General features: G+C 42.8%; 1 long non-coding RNA gene across 1 annotated transcript in view; it reads right to left on the bottom strand.

Moving 5' to 3' along the window:
* Positions 1-18,222, bottom strand: part of LOC308583664 — a 36,468-nt gene that overhangs the window by 3,756 nt on the left and 14,490 nt on the right. Inside the window, exon 3 of the long non-coding RNA XR_014006325.1 lies at positions 13,863-13,922. This is a non-coding gene — a long non-coding RNA (uncharacterized lncRNA). The remainder of the gene's footprint in view (positions 1-13,862; positions 13,923-18,222) is intronic.

The following is an 18,222-nucleotide window of genomic DNA, read 5'->3' as shown; positions in this document are numbered from 1 at the left end:
AGGGGGGTAGTAAGGGTATTAGTTCCTCACCTACAAAAACGACACAGGGGTGTCTGCATGGAGGATAAGAACACTTCATAAATACCACTGGCTGCTGGATGTGGCTCCCCCCTCAAAAAAACTTGTTTGAATACAGCCCTGAGGCCCATATACAGAACTGGAAATGTTTACACTTCCAATAATATAGTAATATAGTGCCTTAAGTGAGGACAAAAATTAAATAATTCATTTTGGTACAGTTGCTTCTTTAATGGATCTTCTCAGTAGGGAGCCATATAAATATAGGTGGTATTATTATTATTATTATTATTATTATTATTATTATTATTATTATTATTATTACTATTATATTTTATTTTGTGCCCCCTCAGCTTAGCACCCTGTGGGGGGGAACCACCCGTACCGCCCTAAATCTGGCACTGCTTTGAAAAGATGCTGCTATATCAAATGGCATGAAGAAGCAACAGATAAAGACCTCAGAGTGAAGTACCGCTTTGATGTATGCTTTTCTCAGTATTTTGTAACATTATGCCTGACATCAAAACTATTGCAGATACACAAGCTATAAATTTTTCATCATTTTGAGGGATCGAGACACAGGAAGATGATTTATCCCTGAACATTAAAATAAGCATAAATAGCAAAAGGTATTCATTTTCCCATTTCTTCTGTCTACGGGGATCGTTTCCTCAGCTCCTTCAGCTTTTCAGTAACCCCTGGTATTAAAGAACACTCATTAAGAGAAATGGGATAGCACTGAAGGATACCTTATTGTGCCTGAGAGAATTCAAGGAGAATAGGCAAACATAACCTTCTGCCTGTATCTTCCTCTCATCTCTGTCAAAGCCTACACTCTCTCTTGCACAATGTAAAGCTCCCCCCAAAAAATTTCCTCTTTAAAATACAATAAGGATAAAACAAGACTCTGTTAAATGAATAGAAGTGACAAGTGACACAATTCAAACATCATCAATACAAAATATCTTTCAAGCCGTCACAACAGCAGCAAACTGTTCTAAACCCACACTTTTACCAAGGACATCAATTTATCATCCTGCAAACTCCTTTGTGAAATGCTTATGAGAGAAATGCTTGACAACAAATGCCATTTAAAAAATGTAAGGGTATGTGAAAGAACCTGCACTGTGTCAACTCTCTGGAATTTATTTGTTAAAATATTTCCATGGAACTTTTAGATGGTTATCTTCATCATAAGATTTCATTTCTCAGTTCTCTGTGGTTTATTTATCTGAAGCACTTTTGCTATCCCCAGAAAGGGTCCCAGAGTGCCTTCCAAAGGTCAATAATAAGATATCTTCTGCCCTCAGGTTTACAACCTAAATGCACAACACAAAAGGAAAGGTAAGTGGGAGGGAGGAGGTAAAAAGCACACTAATTCTTACATAGCAATCCAGACTCCCACAGGCCAAAATACACAAACAAGTATCACTTCAGTGCAGCACTTCCCCTGCCACAGCCAAACATGCAGGTGGGTTAAAGTTGCAGAACCAGGTATTCCAGGAGCAGGAGGGACTAAGCCAGCCTGAGAGTCATTGGATTCTGAGCTGGTTTAACTGCCATTGTGTGACAACAGCAAGTCTCGTCCAGGCCTAGTTGTTGCAACAGTTTTAAGGTGGCAGTGATGGTCCTCCTGCCGCCCACCCTCAATGCTGCCCTGGCCATTGTGCATCACTGGGCTATGTATCACCTCACCAGTCAGCAGTCAGAATTTGGATTGCCCTCTCAGTTGCAAAGTTCTGATAATGAGCAACTGGAGCTCTGTTTCCCTCTACTTTACCCTGATGGAATGGTTGCTGCCAGGTACCATTATTTACTAAGCTTTTCCCACTGCTTTTCTAAGAAATCTTAAAACAGTTTTCCCCATATTTACCAACCCTTCAAAGTAGGCTGCCCTTATTCCCATCGTATTTGTAGGGAACGCCCATGAAGTACAGTGACTTGCTCAAGGACAACATTGGATGCTATGGGGTGAAGGTGAACTATGGCTCAGGAGTTTTACCTGCTGGATCACACACCTGCTGTTTCTGAATGCTGTGCTGTTTGCACCAATTATTTCTGATGCTCACCACGTTTCACAATTGGTGTGCATATTCAATCAACCACCAACATCTAAAATGCAGAAGAGAGAAATGGAACGTCAATCCTTTGTTTTTAAAGCTTCTGTTCCACCTCCTGTGTATTTCAGCCATGTAGGACTCCAAATGCCAAAGTCTCGATCTAGAGATCAGAGAGTGGAGCAGAATATAGTGTGTGCAGTTGCAACACAAATGGAGACCCTCCTCATCCCCCTTCAAAGATGTGATTCATGTTGTCAGTCTTGACATCTCTAACCAGGCAAGCAGAAAGAGCAAGGGAGAAAAGCACCTGCCCTGGGTCTGGTGACTGGCCTTTGCCTTAGGCTTACAGTGCTGCTCAGAGAGCTGAAGCAGCAAGTGAATGATGCAAAGCATCAGGTATGCACCTTTGGCACATGATGTAACCTCACATCTCACAGCAACTCTTTGTATTTTCATCTATGTGCAAGAGCCTGTTTTCTGTTCACAGATTTTTCATGCACGTTTAGGGTATAAGAAGTGCCATCTGAATACATTCAGAAGAACTCTACTAGATCAGGCTAAAGGTATATTTAATCCAGCAGCCAACTATATGTTTCCAGGAATCATACAAGCACAGGACATGAATTCAATAATGCTTCCTCCAATTTTTTTGTTCCAGTAACTGTTATTCAGTCACTTCTTTCTGCTGAGACGGAAGAATCTGCCCACTTCAGTTCTCAATGTTTCCCATTTTTCCAGACTTAAATCTCCACATTTCAGCAGCAATTTTCATTCAAACAAACAAACAAACACCTTATGAAAAAATGTCAATGTGAATTTCTCCTAATGTATACATTTCATATGACATTTTGACCAATATACACATTTTTGCAAAAAAAAAAATCCCTAATATGATGCTGTTTTGTAACAAATATATGTGTTTTATGAAATGTTACCCCATTATATGCATTTTGTACATATTATTTGATTTGAGAATTACATTGCAAAATTCAGATAAATTTCAAAGAATGTGATTTGGTTCGCATATGGATTCAAGAAATGTGAATTAGGTTGTTGTTGTTGTTTGTTGTTTGCAAAATGAAGAATAGAATTAGGTAGTTTCTCAGTAAATTAAAACTTCTCCTCCACCCCTACGTCTGAGTAAATAAGTTTGATTCAGCTATCATTGCTATCAACCAGGCCAAAATGTGAGGCCCCACCCCCTCAGCCCTTGTCATGCCTTCCTGAAGCCGAGTAAGGAGGACACTGGGATTTGGGAAGGAGGCACAAGGCTCTAGCAGGGTCTTAGTCCTCATGCCTCCTTCCCAAAGCTGGGCAAGCACTAACTAGGCTTTGGGAAGGAGGAAGGAGGGCTTTAGGACCCTGTCAGAACCATGCACCTCCTTCCCAAAGCCCAGCACTTACTAGATCTCGGAATGGAGGTGGGAAGGCATTCCCTTGACCTCTCTTCCCTGTGCGGGGGAACCTGTCTTGCTGCCCTAAATCCACTTCTGCTACCAACTGCTGATAAACTATCATCAGTGATTCAACTAATTCAGGTATGGGCAAGTGGATCTAATAAGAGGCCAGATCCAGAAGTGGCCAAATCTCCACAGACCCCTTTGACACGTGGGGTCATCCACCTGCTAATCATCTATCATTACACAATGGAAAGTTCATCAGGTGATTGAAAGTTCAAGCTGTAGTTACAAAGATCTGGGTTTGGTCACTGAACTACCTTGGTTCAACAGGATTTTACATATCTATCTATCTGAGCTATCTGTTGGTCAGAAGTTCAGATAATATAGAAACCCCACAGAACATTGAGAAACACATGCAAATACTGCACACAACATTTTCCCGAAAATAATTAAGCAGGAGGCATTCCAACTAAATGTGCACCAAAACGGTTTTGTTCATGTTACAGACACCTTTCTATTGACTTCATTAGGGCCCGATACAAGTTGGGCATTAAATGACAGGAGAGTTTTCCCCCCTTGTTATAAATTTATGAAGTTGTTAAAATCCTTTTTTTCCCCTTTATCTGATTAAGGGGTGGGGGTGGGGGAGAGAAATCAAACAAATGAAGAAATGACTCTTTCTCGCTCATTGGCAAACATTAGTATTTAAGAAGCAATTAAATAGCCTGACAGTAGGATCAGGAAATCACAAGGAAGTACTTCTCACTGTGCATAATTAACTTATAAAGTCAGTGTCACAATACATTAGCATAACCATTTTATGATGTGGCCTTTTAAAAGGATGAAACAAATTCATGGCAACTGTGTCCTGTACTCAAATTATTCGGTGTGGGGGAGGGGCTTGGCTCAGCAAATATATTAATGAGATCTAACATCCTCCCCAACCCTATCTGCCCTTGAAACTTTCTGAAAATAGTAGCTAAGGAGCAGAGGCACCAAGAGAGGGAGATGGAGGGGGGGCAATGTCGCATGTGATGTCGCGCATCACACATGCAATGTCAGGACATCAGGAGGAACCAGTGGCAGAGCTGAATGTGTTGCTAGCGCAGCCTCAAGGGCTGGTGGTTCCTCCTCTCTGGTGCTCGGCCTCCTCTTGCTGCTACCAACATCTGGGGGCTGCTCCCCTGTCTTTTCCTTACCAAGCAGGAAGAGGAGGAGGCGGAGGAGCCGCCGGCCACTGACTCCACTTGGCTCCACGACCGACCTCCTTTTTATTATTATTATACATTTTATTTATAATTCTCATAAACAGAGCAAAACATTAAATTAAACATTGAATTCCCCCATTCCATCGTTCCTTCTGATTACCCTTTACTGCTGCATATATTTACTCCATGTTTCACCTTCCTCGTTTTATCTCAACGGAATGTTTACTGCTGAATTTACTCTAGTCCTGCTAACGTTCTAGCCTGTTCACAATTATTCTTCAAATATTCTACAAATGTTTTCCAGTCTTCCTTAAGTACCCTCCTTTTCCTCCATCAGCTAGGGGTTGCTTCCCCCATCCTTCCCCTCCGCAGCAACAGCAGGAGAATAAGTAGCTGGCCACTGAAGCCTTGTCATGCTTGACTCTGCGCTTTGCTTCCTCTGCACCCTGGTTTTTTAAAAACATCGGGGACCCCCCCTCCAAAAGAAATTGGGGGCCAAAAGAGCTGAGCCCCTAGGAGTTGGCACCTGTGCTAAGGATGACAAAATAAAAAGTAATGAGCTCAGCCAGGCCTTCAAGCATCTCTTGCCATTCAAGCACTGAATGGTCGATCAATGCCCCCATCTTCACAGAACGCAAGCAACAAGAATGCATGGCAGCGTCATGTCCTGGGGTTTCTGTCTAGAATATTGGGGTTACCTAGCATAGCAGTTCTTATAGTTCCATCTTCATCCAAACAAATAATACATCTTTTCTTCCCTTCAGTCTTCAGAGTTACAGATGGATGACTCGTACACATTGTAAATGTGATATCAGTGCACAAGAAAACAGAAATGTGCCCTTTAGTAATCTTTTACTAGCCCATATCTGAAATCAGTGACCTAGAACTGAAAGGCTATGAGGTCCATTAGAATCCCCCTGAGCTGTGCCACTCTCTGGCACAGTTCTGTGTGTGAAAGGCAGCAAAAGGTTTTTCAATTAGAACTTGAAAATCATATCATAAAACATTTAGGATACACATGAATTATTTAACACTGTATATTTTCCTTATGAAAATTTAGCTTTTTTCAAAAAAATAAATAAAGGGTGTGAGGAATGAGAGTTGTGTTGTTGCCTTTGTAACTTAATTGCATGAACACAGGGAAATCTTAAACCCAGTTAAGCTGAAGTGCTAGACTTTAATTTACAGAGTGGTAGCCATGTTAGTCTGTTGCCGCAAAGAAAAAGTTGTGTCACATCTTGCAGGCTAACACATTTATCACGGCGTAATATTTCTGCTTGCACATAAATATTACACCATAATAGTCCTTTGAGATGCTTCAAGATTTTGTTGTTTAGACTTTTAAATTTTAGTTTAGTTCTCTTGGCTTCTGTGAGGATAGCATCAAAAAAACTATCATGAACATTGATTTTAAATCAGTGGAAGAGACACAGAAAGCAGAAGAGATGAAAAAGCAATAGGAAAAAATAATAGAAATAGAAATAATAGAAACATCCAAAGATGGAAATAGTGGTGCCTTCAACTATTCTCAGATTGGGTTGGACTGATAAAGCGACAAAAAACATGCTGCTAAAAAAAAGTGAATTTATTTCTGCACAACACTATTGTCACATGAAATGGCACATATTCATGGAATTGAATAAACTGGAGTCTTACTATAAGCCATTGGGATGAGAAGTTACATTTATATATTATGTATTAACATACATCTATAAGGAAGACACAGTGGTTTTGGAGGCAATGGTGCCCTTGAGATCTTCTCCTGGTGCCCACAAAACTTCTGAGTCACCACCAACTGCCACCATGGTCATGAGGTGGCATGGATGATCATCTTTTTCACCCTTGAGAAGTATATGGAGCTGAAGGAAGAAGCTGGAAGAGTGACACACACTTTCTGTCTCTTGGGAAAAGGAGGGCTGATTTGAGCTGAGGAGTAAAAAGTAAAGGGACCCCTGACCATTAGGTCCAGTCATGGCCAACTCTGGGGTTGCGGCGCTCATCTCGCTTTATTGGCCGAGGGAGCCGGTGTACAGCTTCCGGGTCATGTGGCCAGCATGACTAAGCTGCTTCTGGCGAACCAGAGAAGCGCATGGAAGCGCCGTTTACCTTCCCGCCGGAGCGGTACCTATTTATCTACTTGCACTTTGACATGCTTTCGAACTGCTGGGTTGGCAGGAGCAGGGACCGAGCAACGGGAGCTCACCCCGTCGTGGGGATTCGAACCGCCAACCTTCTGATCGGCAAGCCCTAGGCTCAGTGGTTTAACCCACAGAGCCACCCGTGTCCCTTTTTGAGCTGAGGAGAGAAAGGACTAAAAGAAGGTGGTGCCCATTGGCACTTGTTCAAAAACCCTCAAGTGGTTGGTGACACATTTTAGAACAACGGAGATTCCTAAAACAATGGTTCTTGTGGGGCTGAAGTGTTGTCTGGTGCAAGGGCAGCCCACCCCATCTCACCGCCCAAAGCAAAATGGGAATTGCCACTTCTAGGCCCACAGCACCACGCTCCACTTCTGCCCCCACTGCTGTGCCCCAGCTCTTGACAAACTCAGACAACAGGGGGCTACATTGCTCTATTACTTATAACGCTTCATAATGGGCAAAATCGAGGGGGAAATGCCCATTTTAATTTTTTTAATATTGGGGTCTTGTAAAAGAGTGATAGTTATCTGGCAAAGGCTCACAGAAGTGCAATGAAGCAGTACTGTGTATTGATCCTATCTTAATTTTTTGTGCTGTTATTTTTAGCCTTTTTAGTTGTATGTTTGTAAATCATGTAAAAGGCAACCCACAAATTAATACATAATAATATTTTTTAAAGCCTGATGATTACAGTCTCTAGGGTAAGCCCTTAGATGTACTGTTGTGGAAATCTTGAGAGAGGGCACTCTCCTAACCAGGTTGCTAAAATCTGGAGATGCTGTCCCCATCCTGCAAACGGTGGAAATAGGCACACGTGGTATCATTTGGGCCTCCAGAAATAAAATGGCCATATTGTACCTAAGAGAGGAGAAAATGGAAGTTGCTGTGCGGTGTGAGAGGCCACCCACAGAAATGTCTCTGCACATGTGGCAGAATGCCACCACCACCAACCCGCATAGCCCAATAGCTAATGAGTTTTTATATTGGCAATGTTGCAGATGTAGAATGGGCTATCGTTATGCACCCAATTTTCCACAGTAGAGCAAAAGGGATTAAATCTAAAAGAAGAAGAAGAAGAAGTACGCGCTGGCATTTTGATGATGATTAAAAACTGCATGATGCATGCATGAGCAGCACTGATTGCACAATGAACTCCCATCTGGAAGCACCCTTAATCCCTCTTAGCCCAGATGGATTCCAGCAACTCTTGCTGCTAGAGAGGGTGTAATGGATGAGCTGTGACATTATCCTAGCTGACTTCGACCACCTGGGACAAATGGAGGGTCGTGCAGTATCTTGAAAGTGTTTCTATAATTTACTGCGTTTCCTGCTTTAGGCTTTGAAATGTCATCTTTCCTCTCTTTCCTTCCCAAGACAGGCTTTGGGAAGACAGGTCTTTCTCTTTCTCTCATAATACTTGAACGCATTCATCCAATGAAGCTAAATGGTGTGTATGGTGGGGACGGTTTCACTACACACAAAAGCACGCAGTGTGTGTTCTTAAACTATGGGATGCACTACCAAAAGAGGTAGTGATAGCCACCAACTTGGACACCCTTAAAAGGGTAATAGACAGAGTCATGGAGGATACGGCTACTAATCGCTCATGATGGATATACGCTCCCTCCAAGATCAAAGCCAGCATGTTTCTGAATATTAGTTGCTGGAGGATAGCAGCAGGATTGGGCTATTTGTCCTCATGTGGTACTTGGAGAACTCCTAACTGCCAACTGTTTGGGTACTGTAAGAAACAGGATGCTGGGCTAGATTACCTTTGGACAATCCAGTACGGCTCATATTATATTTACCAACTCCAGCTAAGGTGATTGTGCCAGGGCCAGCCCACCCATGAGGCAACCTGAAGCAGCCTCTTCGGGTAGTGGAACCCAATGAAGCAATGCCTCCCTTTCTGCTGTTGTTGAGATTGTGCGGCAGAAGCAGTGGCTTCTGGTGAGATCTTGCTGGAAGCTGCTACCATGTGACCCTGGTAAGTGAGGCAGCACCTCAGATGGTGAAATGGGAAGAGCTGCCCCTGGTTGGTGCCTTCCCCCCACTTTTCTCAATTTTCAAGTTCAGCACCATCATCTTTATTTTTATTTTTTTAATCTCAAATCTGAAAAGGGCCATTTTTGCTGAAGATAAAACCAAAACTCACCACATACAATGCCCCCCCCCAAGTTGGCTCAGCCTTAGTTTTCAATTTGTTTAAAATTAATTGCCTGAACATATGCCTCTTTAGAAGCAGCCACATGCTTGCTGATTTTTTTTTTATTCTTGTTAAATAGATATCTATTTTTGTACTCAGAGCAGAATTATCTACTTCAGCTTAAAGGAACTAATTCAATTTTTCTAGACAGAACCATGAGACGCTTCAGCAGCTTCTATTATAATCAAGAAAAGGCTGCTGAAAAGACATTTTTAAAGGGTGGGAGAGCTGACTAAAGGTTTAAAGAGAAGAGAAATCTGACAGCTTCTGAAAATTCTGTTTCTAGCCACACAACTATTAGCATACAGAGGAATGTGTGTGGAGAATGCTCCCTTGCAGACATATATAAGCCAAAGTGAAGAAAATCAAATTTTCAACCCCCATGAAGAGAGGGGGATAAGAAATGCCAACATGTGCTGGATACCAAAATAGAGAAGGTGCAAGGTGCCTAAGATCATAGAACCACCTGCTTCCTCTAACCCAACTTTGTACATGGTGGATGCTGGCAAATAGGAAAGCCAAGTCACGTCAGGCCACCTGTATCACTTGTGCTCAGCTTGAGCTTGCCTCATTGCCTCTTCACAGAGAAGGGAGAATGGGGAAGGCACATCAAAATTTGATAGGTGCTGTCAGCTAGTTCAATTTTTTAAAAAGGGGAGGAGGCAAAGACTTTATGCACTGAGAAACTTACAGCCCTCTAGATGTTGAAACTTTGGTGGCTCCAGATCACTCTGTACAGGAAGTTCTTCATCGAAAAGAAACTTCTGTTTGGGGGAAGTTGGGGCAGTTGTTTGTTGATGTAATGTGAGCAATGGATTAAATTACAGCATGCTTGTTTGGACTCATGTCTTTAGAAGCACATCCCCCACATGCTCTCTGGATGTTCAGAGATAAGAGAACAGGTGCACTGGGTTACCAGAGCAACACCAGCAAGGTTGAGGATATGATGCTGAGTCATTCACCCTCCCATTGGTTCAGGAATGCAGAGACAGGTGAAATAGTCTCTAGGCCATTGCTTTCATTATGTGTCTGCTATGTCGCATCCTGTCCTGCTTGCTGTCAGGGTCTGACTCTGAATCTGTGTGAGTCAGGGAAAGAAGTTCTAGCTAGAAAAGTGATAGTGTTGGTGGATCTGTACACATGTATCTGTACTTCAAAGACCAGAAGAACTGTATACAGTAGATAGCAGTGTTTAGCTTTGTCTTGTGTCTGGAGACAATAAACACTTTGTCCCTTGGAACTGTGTGGGAGAGGAGTTTCCCCCCTTAACTCTGGAAGAAGCTGTTCTGCTGGGAGCAGGAAATCTCTGAAGACTCTGCTGGGGCTCTGCATTCTCTGCTGAGACATCACACTGGTGAGGTTGGCGAACTACCAACTGACTTCCACATGTCACCAACATTGTTTTGGCAATAGTAGCTCTTAATTGTCATGTTGATCATGTATTTGGAACAGCATGGTGGTCATCCATCATGGTTTGTGAATGACTAGGTCTCTGATTTAGAGTACCACTCTCACCCAAAAATATTATCTGTAACACTAATTTAAAAAATGAAGAGCAAAGCACACGTGTTTTTCAACAGTTGAGAGCTGTTAGGTTTTATTGGACCTGCTGGCCCAATAGAGGCATACTGTAAATGTTTGGCTGAGGTAGAAATGAATGTACTGTAGGTTCTGTGGAACTATTATTGTGCAATGATTTGTGACTCAAAAAAAAGAGTTTCTCTTCTTCCCAGATACTTCCCTGTACCTCCAGTGTTTCACTGTTGTATAATCTTATCTATGCATCTTTCTTTACATTCAGACACAGAATTTGTAGTTAAGGTACTCTTCAGCTACCAGGTGAAAATTAAAGTGTTGGTTTTTATTTTCAAAAAAGAGAGAATATAATTGGCATGCACTGAAAGATAATGGGAACCAGGCAGAGAGCTGAAAGTATAAGCTTAGCCACAAGGACCCTTAACTTTTATTTGAAATCACTCTTTGAATAAAGTGCCCCTTCAATGTGTATGATTAGGATTTATTTTGCATTGACATGATTCTGGTCTACATAACCAGTTGAGATACATAGTCAGTGAATTGAATTTGATATATCTATAGTCTCTATGCACACGCCACTAGGAGCTCTTTTTGTACATACCACACTGAAATTAATTGGAGCCTTTTTAGTAGCTTGAAACATTCTGAATGCATTATATCAATTTTTTGTTTAGAGTAAATGCAAAGGAATGGCTGTTCAAGAATGCACAAACTTGCAGGAAATGGTCTGCCCTAGCACTCCCAACTTCACAAGTTCCAGATTCCAGATCCCAAGATGGCATCTCTGGATGAACATAGTGCAGTTTCCTTGTGTGACTGCATCAAGGTGACTCCATCATATTACTGCTTGAAAGAACTATTTCATAATACACTTGCCTGCATCATCCTGGAAGGATTTCTCCCTCCTTCAATAGAGTCTAGAGCAGTGTTTCCCAACCAGGGGCCATATTCCAAGGAGCCCGCAGGGGGGAAATGTGTAAATAGGGGGCCATAGCACGAGGCTAGGGGGCCACAGAGGGAGGTGAGAAGTAAAGGTGAGGAAATCATTTTTTAAAAAATAAATAAATCCTGATTGGATGACTAACCACTTGGCCAACCACAAGCGGGTAAGTGGACAGCCCGCCAGGGCCTATTGCTCCATTTTGCCACGTGTGTTTTCTTGGAGCAGTCTGGGTGTGTTTCTAGTGGGAGAGGGCAATCACTGAGGCTCCCATTTTGACCAGGAGAGCCCCCAGGTCAGGTAAGTGGTAGGGTGGCAATGGGTGGGGCTGGGTGATCCAGAGCTGTTTGTTGCTGCCGCCAGTGCTGGGCCCTGGGTGGCAGCCTGGGCCTGACTCTGCAAGGCGCAGGCTGCAATCCACTCCAGCACCTAGTAGATCAGGGTCTTTGGATGTTGTCAAGGAGCACAGGGTCCATCAGCAGCATCAGCCCGGCTCTGCAAGGCACAGGGTGAAATCCACCCCAGCACCTAGCTGATCAGGGTCATCTGGTGCTGCTGACTTACATTTAGTAAATAACTAAATGCATCTGATGTGTGGGTGGGTGTCCATGAAAGTGTCCAGACAGGGTTGCCTGCTGAAGAGAACTTTTGCGCAGGGCAAGTCTATAAGCTCCTATGAGAGAGAAAAACCCCAAAGCTATTAGGATGCAGTAGGCTAAATCACATTCAGCATGATTGCTTAAGTGCTCCACCATTTCAAGCTACACCAAAGTGAGTCATTAGCAATTTCATATCAGATTATTTTTTCCACTTGTGTTTGAAAACATCTTCTTAAAAAGGGGGGGGACACGATTTCCATTTGTCCTCTGTCAAACACACTTCAGTAATTGATGGGAAAGAGATTATCTGGGATTAAAACTCACACTCTGTGCTTTCTAAATCTACCTTCATTGACCTTACTGAAGGTGAATAAAATGCAATAGTAGTTCCATAATTTCACAGCAATAATCACAAACTGAAAAGAGAGAAGGAGCAGAGGTAGAGAGAATTTATCTCCCTCTCTCACAACAACTGAACTCAAGGTGCAACTCAGACAACAGAGCTCCCCCATTAGTGCCTGATGAGTTTTCAGGAGCCTGTACTCCTGAAAACCCACCTTGGTTGGTTTATCCATTTGTCAACTTCAGGCCTGCACGATGCAATTTCTAGGAAGTTGTTTGTGTAACCCCCGACAACCTTGAAATAGCCAGAATACCCAAGGGGAGCTACAGAAGCCCTACAGCATTTCACTTCGCTGCCTTAGTCACATATGTCATATGAGTCAACTCAGAGGAAAAACACTATGATCTCAGGTCTTCAGAGACCTCATGTCATATAAACACATCAAAGGTGCTCTCTAAATCTTTCACTGTCAGCAAGTATTATGAATGCATGTGCATAAACTTAAATACTGTAGCAGAGGAAAAGTCTACAAGTTGGAGTGATGCCATACACTGTTTCCTAGAAATTCATGGCACATCAGTATTACCATCAAATTTGTCCCTGGTCTGCCAAATCCGACAAGCACTACCACGCCTCAGACGTTTCCCCTGATTTAATAGCCTCATTTCTCCACCCTCCACTTTGGGGATAATTGTTGTGATGGCCGGTAGGCAGCAGAAGTTGCCTGATGTTCCAGCAGAAGGAATGAACACTCACTTTAGAAAGGGGCCACAAGAACCACTTTGATCCTCTGGTGGTTAGAATCAGTTCTTGCAGACGTTAACAGATTGCAGCATTGATATAATCAGTTTGAATAAATCAGCACAGATGCAATTCTTTTCAAGGGCTTCTCTACCCATTCAGCTGATAGTGAGAGTTGTCCACACTTGCTTTTGGCAGGGATCAGCTCTGCTTGGGAGCTCCCAAGTGGAACCAATCCCACTGAGGCGGGCATTTGTTGCTAAATTTAAATGGTGCTGAATACTAGCCCTGCTCACAAAGGAATAATCAGGAGTGTATTTTATTGTGCAAAAAAGAGGTCCCCTTCCCCCCGACACCCTATAAATATGTTTGGGGAGGTCTCTCAACCCCCCTGAGCAGATCTGAGGTAGGTACTAATGCAACCTGGCCTGAGACAAGTTAAGGAACATTCCCATAGGGATTATTCTGTTCTACTGTTCAGCCAATTCTTTTCATTTTTGCCCATACTGGTTGTTGGTTTTGGGGGGTGGGCTGGGGTTACCCTTCCGTGCTTTTTCTAAAAGCAGTCCTGTGTTCCTTAGGGAACCCATCCCACAACTGAGAAACATGAACATCTGGCTGATATCCACTGTGTACAGAAGCGTTCCAAATCACTATCAATAATACATACCAAGGAGCATCATTCAGCAAGGAAACCTTTGGGCAAGACCTTGGGTCAGGCTTCCCCAGCCTATGGATATAAGAAGAAATAAAAGTTTCACGTGAGTGCACGATAAGAGCTGACTTAATTGTGTCAACACTGGCCACAGACTGAGAAGCTTTTTCCTGCTTACATGCTCCCCACAGCTGGGATCATAGTTCAAGTACTCTTCACCTATCAGCTGGCTCATGTTTGCATGCCAGCAAATGGCTGCCTTGGACACAGACAGCTGGCATGGAAAAACTGCTTAGCAAGGAGAGGGGCCATCATTACATTTTGAAAGGGCAATAGTTACTGCAGTAGTCATTGTCATCTCAAGATCCGGTATCTCCTCTTTCTCTCCCCTTTAAAGCAACCATTTGTTGGGAACTCACTTCCCATGAGATGTCCCAAAATGGCCAGCACCCAGGCCAAATGCTGAAAGCTGAGTAGGGCAATTCATTTACTCCTTTTGGAGTAATTGCCTGCTTTTTAGAACAAAAAAGAGTCCTGAAGATAGGCAGTTGCTCCCATGTACTCATGCACTACAAAATCTGGATGTAGTGCACACACACACACACCCCACACACACACACACAAACGGTGCTGCTGTAAAGTAGGGTTGCAAAATAAACGAGGGTTGTGCAAGGTCAGAAATAATAAAAATTCCTCCCCTTCCAAAGCAGCAAGCAGGACAAACAAATAAATATAAAAAGTAATGTGACTATGGTCTATGTGTAAAAAAAGGTAAAGGACCCCTGAGAGTTAAGGCCAGTCACCGACGACTCTGGGGTTGTGGAGCTCATCTCACTTCACAGGCCGAGGAAGCCGGTGTTTGTCCACAGACAGTGTTTCCAAGTCATGTGGTCAGCATGACTAAGCCGCTTCTGGCAAAACCAGAGCAGCACACGGAAATGCCGTTTACCTTCCCGCCAGAGCGGTACCTATTTATCTACTTGCACTGGTATGCTTTTGAACTGCTAAGATGGCAGGAGCAGGGACCAAGCAACGGGAGCTCACCCCGTCGTGGGGATTCGAACTGCTGACCTTCTGATCAACAAGCCCAAGGGGCTCAGTGGTTTAGACCACAGCGCCACCCGCGTCCCTGGTGTATGTGTAGATATTCATAAATTAGACTTTGAAAATATGAACGGGTGATCTCTGGGTGATTTACAGTAAATCAGAATGGATTTCTGACTCCCAATTGCTTCACATTAACAACAGCAAAATGACTCTCTTCACCCATCCCAGCCCAAATTATATTGATGAAATGAAGAGAGCTTGCAGTAACCAGGGCTGGGTTTTGTTTTTGTTTTTAAATGGAAAGCTATGAGTACTGGTACTCAAAACAAAGTCGTAGGATGAGAATTGTTTAATTTCATGTGTATGGCTTTTATACCAGGCACTTATTGGTAGATCTTGGGGTTCTAGAAAGCAACAACAATGTATAACCAGAAAATCTGAAGTCTGCCCAGTCCTGTTTTAATACAAAGGCCCCCTGGTGTAGTGGTTAGGGTGTCAGATTAGGATCTGGGAGTCCAAGGTTCAATGCTTGCTCAGGCATGAACTCCACAGGGTGGCCTTGGGCCAGTCACTACATCTCAGCCTAACCTACATCACAGGGGGAAATGGAGGTATATAAGCCACCTTGAACTCTTTGGAGGAAATATGGGATACAAATGCAATAAACAACAAATAATGCAGGTTCAATACCTAAGGCATGACAAAGCACCAGTTTTCCTTTGTATGTTCTGTGTGGTTCCTTCACCAGCTAGTTGAGTTAGATGGCGATATGGGGCACATGCCCAGACCTCCCACTCTCCACACTCGCACAGTACATTGCCTGTCGACAGTCTTATGCACACATTCAGAGAGAGAAAGCAAGACTCCCTTGGGCCTTAGGAAGATTTATCTGCATTTTGGTACTGCATAAACAAGTGACATTGTGAGAGGAGAGGATTAGTGCCTGTTTCATGACCAGCTAGCACTCATATATGAGGAAATCAGGAAGCTGGGGGCTAATCAGGGACGGGGCAATAAGTTGGATGCAGAACAAACCAGTTCCTTAAAGCCAATTTCAGTGTCAGATGGTGGGAAAATGGGAACTGCTACAGACAAATCCTCCAGAGACAAACCAAACATTTTACAAGTACACAAGGTTTCTTTTTTTTTTCTTGAAAGGAAAACACTTAAAAGAGTTCATGCTGGTTCAGAGATTGATTGCCTGAATTCAACAGCTAAGTAAACTACATTACACCTCAGACTGTGTCAACTGCTGCTATCTCTGTTGCAGAGCTGCTCTGCCTAAGGCTGAATGACATGCTATACCTTTAAAGCACATTACAAGTACATTCTTTCCCTCAAAGGATTCTGGGCACTGTAGTTTACCCTTCACAGATTCCAGCAACCCTTAACAAACTGCAGTGTTCAGAATTATTTGTGTTTTGAATGTGTTTTAAAGGTATAAGCTGTACACAGCTGGACTAAAGCATGTTAAGACAATAGCCAAGAAAACTGCCAACTAAACTTTCTGATAATGGATTCTGGAAAGACAGTTAAATATCTTGTATTTAAATTTGATAAACCGATATCCTGCACTCATCCTCATCACACCCCAAACAAGGAGCTATTCACCTTTGGTGTCACCCATTTCGGGTGGGTTCCCAAGAGTGACAACAAGCCTGCCTGTTTTGTAACCTTCTTGAATTATACCTAAGTTTGGTTAAGAATGTAGGAAGACCAATATGTGTGAAGTAATTTAGACTGCAATGTTGTGTACTCCCCACCGCACACAAGAGAAAGCTCCAGAACAGGTATCATAGTGTTCAGCCTGTGTCTCAGGAAAATCCTCTAACTTGGCAAGCCTGCTCTGAGCAAAAAAGAATGAAGGAAATGAGTTCATGTGACTTTTTAGTTATACAGTAACAGCACTCCAGGGCATTGCTAAGCTCTGCCAATGTCATCCCAGTGCACTTCAGTAAAGGAAACAAAGCTGGATAACAGTGTTAGGCTTGTCTTCTCTGGCAACCTGATTGAAACTGGCAAAATATATTCTTAAAAGAATTAATCTTTTGTATTTATTTTGTGACAAGTTACCTTCATTGTATTTATGGATCAACTTGAGGCAGAGCTTTTTCAGCATGAGGGCCACAATCCTGAGATTTTGTCCTTTTGGCAAATCTCCACCCAAATCTTTGCTTATGTCTTCTTGAACTGGCTTCTGGCACAGCCAGCTACCATTGGCTTGTCTGCTCTCCTTGTTAGAAACCAAGGGAAACCAACCCTATTAACACAAGCCCTTGCCTTCTCACTCTGAGTTGGCAAAATTTTGTACATTCATGACAACCAAGACTGCGGCAATCAAAGGAATCCATCAGCTTTAATAAAGGTCTGCCAAGCCTCACTGAATGCAGAGGTGAACATGTCCTTGCATTCTCAATGTCTCTCTCCCATCTCTCTTGCTCAAATCTAGAGCTCCCAGCAACTAAACAAGAATTTGGCATGGCTGAACATTCATTAACATTTCACGTTGATATTTTAGAGTCACAGGGAGCTAGAGCACCATTTATTTCAGTGAGGATGGCATTTTCCCTACCTGTTGAAGGCTTCAATCAGACTAGTGTTGGCAGAACACTGGCAGGGCTGGCAGGCAGGCACAGATGCACGATTAGGCTAAGAGTGTCACGCTCTTGCCAAGGGATTGGTGGTGAGGGTCACTCCTCTTACAGTGAAATCCTCTGAAAACTGCCTTGTTCTGGTTCCTTTAACTATCTTTGTAATTTAGGAAATAGTTTTCTTAGATTCATGTCTGTTGGAGGAGGCTCAGCAAATCACCTATTTCAATCTCCAGCCATGAAAACACCACATTTTAGACCTGTACAGCTTTAGGGCTTCAATAACTGCATAAGAAAACAGAAATCAACTGGTGAAGTTTTCACCAGCACCGCATTTTCGTGCTGGTAGAAAACGTTTAGTCTGTTAATTTCTGTTTGTATACTAATTCAAGGTACAGAATGTCTGCCCCTAAAAACAAGTTTGTCCAACCATTTTTAATTAATTAATTAACTTTTCCCCCCCTTCCACTGCTGAACTGCTGTTATAGTTAATCTTTGGTCTCTCACCCTATCCTTAATAAGATTGCCACTTTTCCTTTACAGAAACTTTAGGCTGTGTACATACTTTCTGTTTACTCTGCACCCAGTGTACTCTCACAGCTGGTTTGGGAAGCGATGAAAACACAATGTTAGCCACAGTCTATAGGTATACTGCATCTAGCTTGTCATGAAATCTCAGAGGTACTTTTCCAACCCAAAGAGTCATACAATATTGAGAAAAGCCAGTGTGGCAAAAT

The sequence above is a fragment of the Podarcis bocagei genome, assembly GCF_964188305.1.
Source record: "Podarcis bocagei genome assembly, chromosome: 3".
NCBI lineage: Eukaryota > Metazoa > Chordata > Lepidosauria > Squamata > Lacertidae > Podarcis > Podarcis bocagei.
The sequence above is the reverse complement of the archived record's forward strand: the minus strand, read 5'-3'. Positions and strand labels throughout refer to the sequence as shown.